The following is a 15,502-nucleotide window of genomic DNA, read 5'->3' on the forward strand; positions in this document are numbered from 1 at the left end:
GCAAACCAGTTTAAGGAGAAACTGGTTCAAATGATCCCCAGGGGGCTTCCCTGGTGGCGCAGTGGTTAAGAATCCGCCAGGGGACACTGGTTCGAGCCCTGGTCCGGGAAGATCCCTCATGCCACGGAGCATCTAAGCCCATGCGCCACAACTACTGAGCCTGCGCTCTAGAGCCCGTGCTCCGCAACAAGAGAAGCCACTGCAATGAGAAGCCTGCGCGTCACAATGAAGTGTAGCCCCCGCTCGCCGCAACTAGAGAAACCCCACGTGCAGCAATGGAGATCCAACACAGCCAAAAAAAAAGAAAAAAAAAAGATCCCAAGGCACTGGCTTTGGAGATGCAGCAACAAGGCAGCACTACGTGTTGTGAGGGGAAGCTGGGCGGAAGTAGAAATCGGAGAACCACGTCTGGTCCTTTTTCATGGCTCCGTTCAGGTTCACCTGAGTTTAGGACCAAATCATCCTTAACCATGACGTGACTGTGCTCCTCACCCCAGCAGCATCTCACCCTCACCTCTCCCGTGAGCACCCTCAGACCTGGGGGCTTTTGTGTCAGTCACTGGAGTATAATTGGCACCCAAAAAACAGATGTTCAATAAATACCTTTTAAAAAAAAAAATAGTAAAATATGCAGAACATAAAGTGTATCACCTTAGCCATTTTCAAGTGTACAGTTCAGTAGTGCTTACATTCATTATGTTCTACAGCCATCACCGCCATCCACCTCCACAACTCTCTTCATCTTACAAAACTGAAACTCTGTACCCATTAAACAACTCCCCATTCCTCCTTCCCTCCGTCCTTGGCAACCACCCTTCTACTTTCTGTCTCTATAAATCTGACTGCTCTAGGTGCCTCATATGAAAGTGGAATCATACAATACTTATACTTGCCTTTTGTGACTGGCTTATTTCACTTAGCATAATCTCCTCAAGTTTCATCCATGCAGCGCGTGTCAGAATTTCCTCCCTTTTTAAGGCTGAATAATAACCCATTGTATGTATAGAGCGTGGACAGTTTTTCTATAATAAATACTTTTTGAATCGAAGTAGGTGTACCTCAGAGACTAGAACACAGTCTCCCCACATGTGAGAGAGTTTTAAGTCTATTTCTTCTTTCTTTTTTTAAACTTTATTTTTGGCTGCGTTGGGTCTTCGTTGCTGTGCGCCAGCTTTCTCTAGTTGCGGCGAGCGGGGCCTACTCTTTGTTGCGGTGCGTGGGCTTCTCACTGCAGTGGCTTCTCTTGTTGCAGAGCACGGGCTCTAGGTGTGCGGGCTTCAGCAGTTGTGGCACGCGGGCTCAGCAGTTGTGGCTCGCGGGCTCTAGAGCGCAGGCTCGGTAGTTGTGGCGCACGGGCTTAGTTGCTCCGCGGCACGTGGGATCTTCCCGGACCAGGGCTCGAACCCGTGTCCCATGCACTGGCAGGCGGATTCTTAACCACTGCACCACCAGGGAAGCTCTAAGTCTCTTTCTTAGACCGGACTATTTGAAATTTCTTAGAGAAACAGAGATGAACTGGCAATTAAAAAAAAATCAGGTAAGAAAATGCTTCCCTTCCCGAGGCTCTCTTCTATTACCTACCACTCAAGGAGAAGGCGGGACTTAATAGCTCACTTGGCCTGTGTGAACTGAGATTTTTCTGGTAGACTGCCTTGCTTTTATCAGCTTATATTTTAATGCTTCTGTTTCATGGCAGGAGTAAAACCTATTTTCACGAAGGCCAAGAGGGTAGCCTCTTCATCTGGAAAGAGAAAGCCACTACAGAATGAATAAACAATTGCTAAATCTTTTCAAATCCTGACTTCCACAAACCACAGAAGTTTTAAAAAAAAAAAGCTGTGTGTGGGGAGGGGCCTCTGGGCAGCCACTGTCTCCACAAGGGTGACCTCCCAAGGTGGGCAGGTGAGCACTGGGGGGCCTGCTGAAAGCTACTGTGTACAATTCTGAGTCATCAAGGCGTTTACTGCCGCCCCTGTAAGGGCTTCCCTCTTCCTTCCTCCCTCCATCTTGAGATTCTAAACAGACATCCGAAATGCGTAATCACAGATGCTGTTCATAATGAACCCGACACTTTTTCTTCCTACTCCTTGGAACTTCTTGGAAGCTTGATCTAATTATCTCAGTGAAGCTAAATATAATGACTTGTTTTAGAAACATTTCTTCTGTCAAATCTTCCTGTCAATATGGCCTCGTTTTCCCAACCATGTTAATTGGTCAGAACTGCTACTGTTCATTCCTCTAATATAGTGCCCCAAAGGGTAGGAAAGGGTTGAATTATACCTTGATCCAGAAAGGACACCTTAGAAAACTGTAAAACCTGAATAGGGGAGTGACCTATAAGACTAAGAATACCAGAAATGTTATCTAACACAAGCAAACTGAATGAATGAAAAAAATGGACGTAGAATGCACTGGTAGTGAAAACCTCATTAAACTCATGTCATATTGCTTTTTAATCACTAATAAGTGGTCAGGCGACTTCAAGGGAGTAGAGACCATTCCTCACGTCTCCTTTGGATCCCTGTGGTATAGTGCTAGGCAAATAACTACTGTTGATTAACACATGTTTATTTATAGATTGACGTTTACTTGACTATGAGCAATAATGCAAGATTGTTGGTTCTCTTCCTTTCTTAACATAATTCAGTTATTTTTAAAACATAAAAATTCTACCAGAAAGTGAGAGTCAACATATCCATAAATTCTTAAGTAATTTACCATGTATGCAACTCTACAAAGCACAAAATCTAGATGAGATGATCAGTAAGAAAAAATAAGTACCCCAAGATGTTTGAAGAAAATACTTTTATATCATCTCGTTCACACTTAGATGTGTTTCATCTTTGACAACATGGGAGATAAAAGATCTTCCTTTAATGTCATTTCTGCAGGAACTCCTACATGAAATTCTATGGTCAGTGCTGGTTATTACAAGTAGTGCCAGGCCCTGCTTTGTTTTCTTATTTAAAAGGAAAACCAACAAATGATTACAGCATAAATTTGTTCTCTTAGCCAAAATTTATGTTTTGCTTACTTTCTTGAGACACAAACACACACAGATTAAAGGAGAACATCCTAATGATGTTTGGGCAGCAAACCCCAAAGACAGTTCAACTTGCAACTGCCTCTCCTCTTAAAAGAGCCTTACGGGGATAACAAAACTGAGGGCAATCAGACCCACAAAAGTCAATGCCTTGGTCAGTGAACTGGCCTGGCTGACACAACTGGGGACAGCACACATCCAGCTAACTGTCTGCTCTAACTGTACTTAGGGCAAATGAATTTCTTTAGCAATTGCTCATTCTGAAGACTTGAATGAATTCTTAGTATTTCATTCACAGCTCAGCAAAGAGGATCCTTCTGAAATATCAGAGCATGGGTGGCTGCAGAAGTTGCCATGGCAACTGCCCCTCCTTCAACTTTCAGCAATTAAGAAACTTAGTGGCATTTCTAACAATGTTCATGTGCAACAGAATCTGAGGCAGACACCCTATTATATAATACAATTTTAAGGTCCTCGAAGCAATGGAAAAAATACCTATATTTGCTTAAGGGAAATTCAAATAACAAGCTTCAATGAATCCAACCTAAGCAGAAAAATTCCCCAAAAGTAACATTTATTTACAGCAAAGCTTTTTTTTTTTTTTTACTATCTTTAGTATCTTTCATTTAAAATATGTAATGTTTGTTTTTTAAAAAGTGCATTTGTATTTTTGATATATTTTCATATCCATTTTGTTATTTTTAGTATTATAAAACCGACTGCCAGGAATGGAAGCCCAATACATCACATAAGCTTTACATTTAACACAGCCTGCAGGAAATAAGAGTTTGTGTTATGGCCATGCCTCAAGACTAAACGTTCGGGAACCAATTAGGTCTAAAGTCAGGGGTCACTTGTAAATAAAAAGATTTTAAAGACATATTTTTAAGTGTATTAGCCCTTAAGGAATAGGAGAATGAACTTTTTCCCCCCTAAATTATCCTTAAAATTCATGGCTAGGTTATAGGCCCACTACAAAATACTAGGCTCATTAAAATAGCATTTGAAACCAGTACAAAATAAACAAAATATCCCAAAGCAAAAATCTTTCAGAAGAAAAGTTATTAGTTTCTTTTAACTTCCCTGAACACCTAAAACCAATGATTTCTATGCAGTCTTTTTGACATGATAACTACCAGATTTGCCTGATTTGCTATTTCCCCCCCCCCGCAGAGAACCCTGCTAGCCCCAAAGAGTACTCCACTGCGTGCATCTATTCCTTAAGTATATTGTTTTCAGAATTTTTGGAGAACTTTGTGACATCTCTGAGGTACCTGGACACTGTGAGATCCTGTGAACTTCAGGCTGGGGATCTCAAGCAGCCCAAGAGGCTTCTAGAATACAGGCAAGAGTTCAAACTCCAAGGGGTTTAAAATAAGGCTTATTTTTTTCTCTTATCTTAAAAAAAATTTAGAAATTCCAGAACCACGAACTTTCTCTGTTACTCTGTACCATTTATAAATTCTCTTGGTAAGGAAGAAAAACCTAACTGTCACAGTACAATCTTTTTAGCCCCCTCAAATTTATCAAAATGTCATCAGAATTAATCAAGTTCCACCATTTTTCATAACAGTAGACCCCTACAAAAGTACTGCTAACGTACCAGTATCAGGAGGCATGCTATCTGACAAAAGATGGAGGGTTCCTTCATTAGTTTATGAAGATAGACGGACTGGCTGGTTGACTAGCTATTTTATTACAGCCTGCCACTGTCAGCTTGGACTGGCTACTGAAGATTCTGGTATAAAATTTCTCAACGAGGGACCTGAGGTTTGATGAGCTTCCCAAACAACAAACGCACAGACAGATTTCCAGTGCTCTGGCCAACAGCAGACTCTTTCTCTAATTGAACAGAGGGAAAGCACATAGGAACCAGTCCTAATTAGGCTCCTGGATGCCAGGATTCCCTCCCAACCTGGTACATCTGTATTTCTTAAAGCGCCCACATTGATGGAACACAAGGTCCATGTAGCTGGGACTGTGCCCATGTCACTCGCTGCTGCAACCCCAGCACCCACAGCCCTGCCAGACACATGCAAGGCACACAATAAATACGATGACCACCCACATCCAGCAGGTACTCAGGAAATATCACGGAGCCATCAGTGTAAGCCCTATGTGGGAGCATTCTGGCCATAACCAACCTTCACATAATTACTCCTATCCATAGCTGTGGCAGCCCCTAGTTCTGTCTTTCGGGAGGGAAATGAAAGGAAGAAACAAAAAGAAGAAAAAGAAAAGTTGGCATAAGCCATTCTATTTTCAAATTTCTCACCCATAAACCAGATTCCTTGCGGGGCAAGTCCATGTCATCTGATTACTTCTGTACTCCCCATGGACATTTCCATAAGTGTTCATAGTCGATGAACACAAAATATTCTTGTTCGGGTTTTCCCCTTCAACATCATGCCTTTGAGCTGCATGAAAAAGCCTTTTCTACGTTTCGTAAAACTGCCTGATGTAACACTTAACTGCTGAACGACCATCTTTTTATAGTGTCAATCTCCCAAATCAAAGTAATAGATATGTATCTCATGCCCTGACATCACAGCGCCCCCTAATAACTGTCAGACTCTCCTCTTAACCTGCGGCCATTTTCCTTTCAAGGCAGTCAAACCAAGGCCTCGGGAGGTGCCTAGGAAGCCTCTCTTATTCCTGCTGATGCTCCTAAAGCCAAACGATGCCCCTGCAGGAGTAAGTTACAACAGCGTCACTGGTACAGGTATGCACAGGGTTGTCAGCCCTAAGAATAAGGGATGCTCAGTTAAATCTGAATTTCAAATAATGAATACTTTTTAGTATAAGTATGTCCCACTTAGTGCATAGGATGTACTCATGTTAAAAAAATTTGGTGTTTATCTGTAATTACATTTTAACTGAGAGTCCTGTATTTTATCCATCAACCCTATGGGTGAGGGGGTAGAACAGTTAGACAGCAAGAAGTGCAGTGAGGCTAGACACTGTGATGAAGGGACTAAGAACTTGGGTGACAAAACTAAAGGGGCTGAAATAACTTAGAAAGATGCTCAAAACGTTTGTCGGGGAAGAGGGCAGAGGACGAGGAGCCTGAGAACCATTCATTGAAAGCCACCATGGAAAGGCCACTGGAGTGAAACAGCCTCCCATGGGCCACCACACAAGACTGCCCAAAGGCAAAGGTAAAAAATGCATTCTGAGCTCATTGTTGCACTCTGGCAACGATGAACTCAGAAAAGAGAAGTCACATTCATGGCATGCAGTCTACATTCCAGGCACCTAGCTAGTCTCTTACGCCATGTCCCTGATGGCTCGCAACACCTGTAGCAGTTGGCTCCCACCTGGAGGACTGTCAGAGAAGGTAAAGGCACAGCCCAGGATGTACTCAGTCATATGTGGGCCAGAAGCCAAAGCCAGCTTGTCTGAATTCAATGCTCCAGCTCTTCCCCTCACACCTTCTGGGGGAGTGCATGACTCAAAAAGTACCAGCCGTCTAGATTATTGGTACTTGCAGTCTTCGGAAAGCCAAAAGTTGGGATCTTTATCCCTCCTTCTTTTTTTTTTTTTTTTTTGTTTGTTTGGTTTTTTTTGTTTTTTATAAATTTATTTACTTTATTTATATTTATTTTTGGCTGCATTGGGTCTTCGCTGCTGCGTGCGGGCCCTCTCCAGTTGCAGCGAGCAGGGGCCACTCCTCATTGAGGTGCACAGGCTTCTCATTGCGGTGGCTTCTCTTGTCGCAGAGCACGGGCTTTAGGCGTGGGGGCTGCAGTAGTTGCAGCATGCAGGCTCAGTAGTTGTGGCACACGGGCCCAGCCGCTCCACGGCATGTGGGATTCCCCCCGGACCAGGGCTCAAACCCGTGTCCCCTGCACCGGCAGGTGGATTCCCAACCACTGCGCCACCAGGGAAGTCCTATCCCTCCTTCTTATTCCACGATATTCTGCAAAATAATGACTAGAATTTCATGTTAACTATGGGGAAAAATATACTTACCCATGTCCCGGGAGGTAGGCTTTCTTTTTTTCCCCCCAAAGAAGAAAGCCCAACAAAAAGCCCCCTCAAAAGGCAGCCAGTTGGTGCCTGGCAAGAGTCACACTCCTTGGGGTCCCAAGCACTCAGTTAGGTGACTACTATTTATATAAAAGGTGTAAGTCTGAGACTAACAAATTACAGTAGTTCTTAGCTTACACCTGAAGACCCCAACTGCTGCCTTCTCAATGACAATCGTGGCAAATAATAACAACAACTAACATTTATTGTGGGTTTACTATGTGCCAGATGTTATTCTTAAGTCTTTGCATTTATAAAAAGTATTTAATCCGTGCAACAAGCCTAGCAGACAGGTACTATTATTCCCCCACTGTATAGATGAGAAAAAGGAGTCAGAGAGAGATTAAGGAACTTCAAGGTCCTATAGCTGTTAATGGTAGGTGATGCTAGTCCAAAGCTACACATCTACAGGTAATGATGGAACAACTCAATCTGATGTCACAACTCTAGCATGCCATAAATTGTCCTAAATTGGCACACAGAGTTTGTAGTTCAGTCAAGGAACTGAAAATGAGATGCCGTGTTCCAGTGCCCACCTTGACTGGCACACACGTGGATGTACATAAGGCTGAACCAAGCCACGAATATACTAGAATCATTGAGTCATATTAAATAGTCGGTCAGTAAATATAAGGATGGAGGTGATGGCGGTTCATTACGATATTAACATTTTTCATCTCCTTTTCCATCTTACTTTTATCTCTTGAATTTCAAGAGCAAGATAACTCCCAAACTTACAGGTTTTAAATGTTGAGTACATTTTTGATTTGTGTAAATAAAATATTTTTAAATGGTTTGGTGGTTTTTACGTATACTGGACTGTTTTTAGTTTCATAACCTTCATTTTGCTGTTTTTTTAAACAACCTTTTATTCTTTGGATTGTTGAAAAGAAATATTCGTATAATTTCCTACTCTTAAGCATGTACTTCTCTTTTATATAATAGGGCAAAGAGATAATAAACCTTTTGGGAAAACATGCCCTATAAAAGGTCTTCATGGTCCTTAATGATCTTGAAAAAGACCATTCTATGTAAAAAAGAAGTCATTTCAGACTCCGAAATGCTCCATATTCTATCTACTATAACAAACACATCACTAATTCATTGTATGACCTTGAACAACTATTTTACCTCTCTGGGTCTCAGTGTAAACACAGATGTCTCATTTGTAAAATGGGAGGGTTGGTTTAGATCACAGTTCCCCAACTGGGATGTGCTGGCACAGCTGTGCCAGGATTCTGATGCCCCTGGGCCCTCAGGGCAGCTGGACGGAGCCCACACTGGAGGCCCCAGAACCATTACCTCCGGCCAAAAGCGGCCATTTGTTTCCCGGCAGTGGGCAGTGCAAACCTTTTCAATGTGTGCCATGATGTGAAAATGGCTGGGAAGCACTGGACAAGATGACCTCAAGGTCCATACTACCTCTGACATTTTGTAACTCTAAATTTTAAGTCTGAGCTACTGCCCGTGGCCAGCTACTAAGTGATTCTATCACCTGCAATGCAGAGCATGGTGTTGTATAATCAGGAAGCACTCAACAAATTCGTTACAATGGCTCAAACTGCAGTGGCATCGCTTAAGAAAACGACATTACTTTAAAAATTAAATATATAATTACAATGTTCTTTACTAGGGTTCTACCGACTGGAAATTTCTATTACTTAATACCTTAGTTCGTTATCTCTGCTTAGAATGTCAAAGCACCCTGTAAGACCCTGAAGTGTTATATAACAGAAAGTAATCTATATTTAGTATAGTTTTAATATAAACAATATGATAGTATTTTTTAACCTTTATAAGTAATTACTATATGCCACAGTAGCCTCACTATTAATCAATCTAAAATTTTGCTTAAGAATTATAATGGCGCTTCTCATTTCCCATGGGCCCGCCACTCCCATCACTTAGACAAAGCAATTACATTTTTCAGAAAATTAAAATGTTTGGAGTCAATCAAAAGTACCTGTTTAAGAAGCCAGAGAAAATAGGGTTTAAACAGATTTAATGTCTATAATGTTTATCCTCAAAGTAAAGCAAAGCCAACAAAGGGTGAAAAAAAGCCCACGTTCCCACTGATTTAAACTAATAGGTTGGAAAGTTCCAGGCAACTCACTACCAGAAAGACGTAAATAAGCAGGAGGGGGCTGGGAGAGGAAAAACAATAATGACTAAGGAACGAGAAGGGCTGCCATATAAAGGACAAGTTAACAGAATCTCCATCACTTAGCTGAGCAGGCACAAGGGACATCTAACTATATCCACACCGGGGATCAAGAAGAACAAAGAAAGAAGGAATATTCAGTAATTCCAGGGATCCCAGGGAAGGGAAAAGAGACAGAAGAGAGCATCTGGGGAGGAATATGGGGAAGAAGACTTTTCTGGTGAGCTACCCTTGAGTAAGGAGAAGGCTTCTAACTCCCTTAACAGACAGGTCTCCCGCTCAAAGATTACTTCTCACACCTTAAACCAGCCTGAGCAAGAAACCCTGGGATGAAAATGCCCAGGGATATTTACATAAAGAGAAATGGGTCCAGGTTTGGTGTTTTACTCTTGTTAGAATCTTAACACTGACAGCCACAAGCAGCCATCTGTACTCATGGAGTTTTGGAATAGAAGGACGGCTACGGGGAGAATTTTTTTTAAAGACTATTCTTATTTTAAACTTAACCCATTCCTAACACAGCAAGTTTAAAAGATATAGAACATTATAAATAAGAGACTAAAATTACCCACCACCAGAAACAATTCCTGATAACATTCTGATGTATTTTCCGCCATTCATTTTTTAACACGCTACTGAATATTGAGCGGAAAGGATGAGTGGTTTATTATGATATTTGAAATTATCTCCTTCTCCACCTAGCTTTCACCTCTTGAATTTAAGAATAGAACAACTTGCTTCACACAGGTTTGATGCATTAAGTGTGATTTGTGGTAGTATTTGCACAACCCACTAGGGGAAAGAAATGGCTGCTCTTGGCTGGAGGTGACGGACCTGTGGCCTCCACCACAGGCTCTGTCCAGCTGCCCTGAGGGCTCAGGGGCATCAGAATCTCGGCACAGCTGTGGCACGGCATCCCAGTTGGGAAACTGTGAGCTAATCCAACTCTCGCATTTTTACAGATGAGGATACTGAGACCCAGAGAGGTAAAGCAGCTTGTTCAAAGTCACCCCGTGGGGTTTCCCTGGTGGCGCAGCAGTTAAGAATCCGCCTGCCAATGCAGGGGACACGGGTTTGAGCCCTGGTCTGGGAAGATCCCACATGCCACGGAGCAACTAAGTCCGTGAGCCACAACTACTGAGCCCATGTGCCACAACTACTGAAGCCCGTGCGCCTACAGCCCATGCTCCACAACAAGAGAAGCCACCGCAATAAGAAGCCTGCACACCGCAACGAAGAGTAGCCCCCACTCGCCACAACTAGAGAAAGCCTGCGCACAGCAACAGAGACCCGACGCAGCCAAAAATAAATTAATTAAAGAAAGAAAGAAAGAAAGAAAGAAAAACAGGAAAAAGAAATGAAGAGTCATTTCACAGAAGAGGTAACATATATGGCCAATGCAAATCAAGACTGTGAGATACCATTTTATACCCATTTAATTGGCAAAAATTAAGAAATCTGACAATACCAAATATTGGAAAGGATATGAATGAACAGGCTCACTTGTACATTGCAAGTAGGAGTGTAAATTGCTACATTCATTTTGGAAAACAGTTTGTCATCATCCTGTAAAGTCATGCCTCATGACCCAGCAATTCTACTCCTAGGCATATACTTGTGCATTACACAAACACTCATATTTTGGGGGATAGAAAAAAATGGATGTTCACACTAGCAGAATAGATAAATTATTCCGTGACATGTTCACTCAATAGAATGAGTGAACTACAAGTACCCACAACTACATGGATGAATTTTAGTAACATAACATTGCATGAGAAAAGCAAGTCTGAGATATAAAATAAGCAAAACTGGGACTTCTCTGGTGGCACAGTGGTTAAGAATCCGCCTGCCAATGCAGGGTTCAAGCCCTGGTCCAGGAAGATCCCACATGCCGCGGAGCAACAAAGCGTGTGTGCCACAGCTACTGAGCCTGCGCTCTAGAGCCCGCGAGCCACAACTACTGAAGCCCACGCGCCTAGAGCCTGTGCTCCGCAATAAAGAGTAGCCCCCGCTCGCTGCAACTAGAGAAAGCCCGCGCACAGCAACGAAGACCCAATGCAGCCAAATACAAATAAATTAAAAAACAAAAACAAAAAACAAAGTCACCCTGCAACTAACAATGTGAACATTTCAGAAACTGGAGTCTAGTATGACTTGTTTTTTACATAGGATGCCTCATTATGGTCTTCTAGAATATTAAGGATCATAAATCCCCTTCATAAGGCATGTTTTCCCCGATGGTTTATCTCTTTGCCATATTTTATATGGAGAAGTAAATGATTAATAGAAGTAAATTATAGATATCTCTCTTTTGGACAACCCAAAGGCCAAAAGGCCTTTGTTATTTTAAAAAACAACAACAAAACTAAGATGAAAAACCAAGGTTATAAAACTAAAATTAGAGATTTTCATTTTTAAATAATTTACACTAGTTTTTAAATAGTAACATTCCCCCAGTATATGTAAAATCCAAACCACTTAAAAATATCTAGAATTTATTTTAAATTACATTTCTTTCTAGAAAGGATGTATCCTAATGAGTACTGGGTATTTGCATTTTCTAAAGCTTGTCTAATATATGATAGAACAATGAACACTTGTTTGGGTTTGTATTTTTTGGTACTAGTGAACATTATTGTCATTTGTAATTCCTCGGTAAAAGGAATAATTTTCTGTATTCAAGTTGAGCAATCACTAAGTTTCTTGCTTTCAGGCTTTAAAAGATATCCTTGTTCAGAGATCAAATATCCTTTTTTTTTCTTCTGTTTTATATAAAAATATATAACCCAAACCACATGAATATATTTTGGTGATGACCTGAGGCAAGGATCTAAATAGGTTGTGTGTGTTTTTTTTTAAACTATCCAATTTCACGACCTCCTTTACCAGATAATCTGTACCTTCCCCCAAGGACTTATCGTGGAATTGCTATTCCACACTGAAAATTTCTGAGGTGCTATTCTGTTTGATTGTTTGTATATTTTTACTCCCACATCATCCTCTTTTATTATAGCTTTACAGTAAGTTTTACTCTCCAGTAGTACAAGTCTCCGTCTCATTCCTTTTCCAAAGTAAAATATATATATATATGTGTGTACCTATACAAACATATATATTCTTCCAGATAAACTATAGGATCAGTTGAAAAACACTTTTTATTGAATAGAGTTTTGAAGACTATATGCAAAGAACTCTTAACATCTCAATTTTCTCTGGTCACTTAACATGAATTATTGCACTCCTGTTCCAAGCACTCAATGACTTTTTTTTTTTTAAGTGTACTTTGCTGGCTTGTCCCAAATATATTGATTCTCAGCTCATTTGGAGATCCAGCACATAGCAGGTTTTAAAACTCCCTGGTTTTAAACCCAGCAGATCTAATTTCACCTGGTAGATTCGAGCCCCTCCCCCTCCCCCCCCACCAAATAGCCTGCAGGGCTGCCCAAGGAGGCCCTGGGGTATCACAAAATGGAGGCACCAAGGACAGGTCAGAGGGCCCTGTGCCACGGCAGCAAGGAGTGCAGACTTCACTGGGGGAGATAGGAAGCCGCTGAGGGCACTTAAGTAGTAAGGAAAGTGCCATGATCAGATTTCTCTTTTAGAAGGATAAAGATAGCCGTGAGAGTGGACAGCTAGCTTAGTGTAAAAGAATCCAACAGAGGCACAAGAACAGCTGGGAATCTCCCGCAGTACCTGTTCTAGACAAGCAGTGACCAGGACAATGGCAACGGAAAACAAAGAATGATTTTGGTGATATTTATGGCACTGCAGCATCGCCTCTATTGCTACGTAGGGTACATCTGAACACTCCAGAAGCAGAAATAATGAAGCTCAAAACTTGTCCCCAGACATAGTCTCTCCCCACATGTCAGTAAGCACACTGTCCCTCTTCCCCCTGGGGTACACTCACTCAACCAGTATTCACTGAGCACCTACTATGGGTCAGGCGCCATGCTAGCTGTTGAAATAAATCCTGGATGGGTCAGTGCCAAAAATCAGCAGGAGTCACAAGAGAACGAAGAATATGACTCTGACATCCAAACACCAAGTGTTAGGAACTGGAGCCAAGTGTTAGGAACTGGCGTCACCCAGACATCAGGAAGACTGCTGCACGGAGGCACCATCTTCCAGAGGACACCTGCCTCTCCCCTCCAGGCCCCCACCTCCCCCTGCAGATCCGGGAGCCCTGTGAGTGCCTTTCAAGCCTTCCTGGAAGCGGTATCACCATCCCGGTTTTACGGATGGATCAACAGAGACAAGTGAAATCAGGCGCCCGGACCATGGCTACATGCAGGGGGATCAAAACAGAATTCAGTTTTGGATTCCCTGGCTTGACCATTTTGTCTTTGTGATGTATCCCAAATACTTACGAAGGCCCTTAATTCTCATGAAGAAAAAGGAAGGGCTTTTCCCCACTTTTTGCTCACTGTTTAATCGCCTCCCCTTGATGGGGGTGTGGTTTCCACAGCTCTCTGGGCACAATCCACCCACTGTTAACAGGAGACCACCCTCTTGGCACTCCTGTCATCTAGAAAGAAGTTTCTCTATTTCCCCCATAGCATTGAAAACAGACTAGAGACATCTGCTCCACCTTTTTCACGTCAAGGAAGGGAGTGAAGAAATTTCTGCATTTACTGGTCATGTAAGGCATAACAAGAATCACATATTGTTATATAATAACAGGGTGGTTTTAGCAACTGCTTTAAGGAGATCAGCTGTGTACTGATTTTTGATACTTCATTTTCTATAAGACTTAAAAAGTTTGCATTCCCTTTAAAGATTCTTATGCTTTGGACATATATACACTACCAAATGTAAAATAGACAGCTAGTGGGAAGCAGCCGCATAGCACAGGGAGATCAGCTCAGTGCTTTGTGACCACCTAGAGGGGTGGGATGGGGAGGGTGGGAGGGAGGGAGATGCAAGAGGGAAGAGATATGGGAACATATGTATATGTATAACTGATTCACTTTGTTATAAAGCAGAAACTGGCACACCATTGTAAGGCAATTATACTTCAATAAAGATGTTTAAAAAAAACAAAACAAAAAACAAACAAACAAAAGATTCCTATGCTTAAAATCAGGAATCACAAATAATCAGTATGTATTCACTGAATTCTAACCTCCTTAGACCTAAAACAAAAATAGGTACAAAGCCACTTTGGGGAGGCTGCCAGGCCCAAAACATCAAGAAAGGCAAAACATGCCTCCCACTACCCATCATGTCCAAGAGCCAAGGCCATCTCTACCATTTGATGCTTCACAAACTTCAGACCGAATGCTCAGTTTTGCTAAGCCTGTCCTTCAACCTCGCGAGGAGACTGCTTTCCTCACCTGTGAAACAAGGTCAGTGACGCCCACCCCACAGGGTTACTCTGAGGAATGACCTTGATAAGTGTGAGAAAAGCTCTGTAAATTATGAACAGCCATGAAAACATCCTAGATCCTTCCCTCTGGAGACACTGTGACTGCCCCCCTTTCAGTTACATGAGTTAGTTGTCTTATTCTGATTTCACTTATGGAGAAACTAAGGCCAGACAATGCTTTTTCCAGGGCAGGTGGGAATCTAACACATCAAGAGAAAGCCCCCAGAAATCAATAAAGACCGGGGAATCCAGTTTGTAGTAAGGTATGATCTTAGAAGAGTCTAACCCTTCCAAGTACCACGGTTTCATCTGTCTGAGTTCAACAAACCTGCCTGGAGGGTAGACCAGCAGAGGAAGATTTTATCACAAGAAAGCTTTAAGGAGAAGACAAAAGACTCGAGGAATTGGGCCTGACTTCCAGCTCCCAGGGGAAGAACCTTGTCCCTGCCCCCTAAGCGGCCCACAGATAATGCAGTCCAACCAGGACAGCAGGGGCAGGAGGCGGTGCAGCCTCACTCTAACAGGAAGGGGGCTCTGTCGAGGAACCTGTCCAGTGACCTAAGTGGACCGCCCAGTGCTACAGGGAACGAGGCCGACCAGTATTAACCAAGCCCAGGTGGGAGGCTGAACATGGAGCTGCTGTGGAAAGAAGACCGCGTCAACCCCAAGGAGGGCAGCTTCCAAGGTGAGAGGCAGATGCTTCTCTAGGATGACCAAGCTCAAGACAAGACCATCTCCTGCCCTAAGTGACATCATACCCCAACCAGAAGCCTCACCACCGCTTGCCTCCAGGTTGGCCAAAGATGAGACTGAGGATGCCGCGGGGAGAAGGAACGGGCAGCCAGGAATGTTTAGGAGCGCTTGGGCAGAGGGAAAAGCCATGACTGGGATTTGCCTG

At 42.6% G+C, this 15,502-nt stretch overlaps 1 protein-coding gene across 1 annotated transcript in view; it reads right to left on the bottom strand.

Annotated features, from left to right (window-relative positions):
* SDC2 (syndecan 2) overlaps positions 1–15,502 on the bottom strand; it is a 111,895-nt gene that overhangs the window by 63,256 nt on the left and 33,137 nt on the right. The gene's annotated exons all lie outside the window — the stretch shown is intronic.

This window comes from Balaenoptera musculus, chromosome 17, assembly GCF_009873245.2.
Source record: "Balaenoptera musculus isolate JJ_BM4_2016_0621 chromosome 17, mBalMus1.pri.v3, whole genome shotgun sequence".
In the NCBI taxonomy this organism is placed as follows: Eukaryota; Metazoa; Chordata; class Mammalia; order Artiodactyla; family Balaenopteridae; genus Balaenoptera; species Balaenoptera musculus.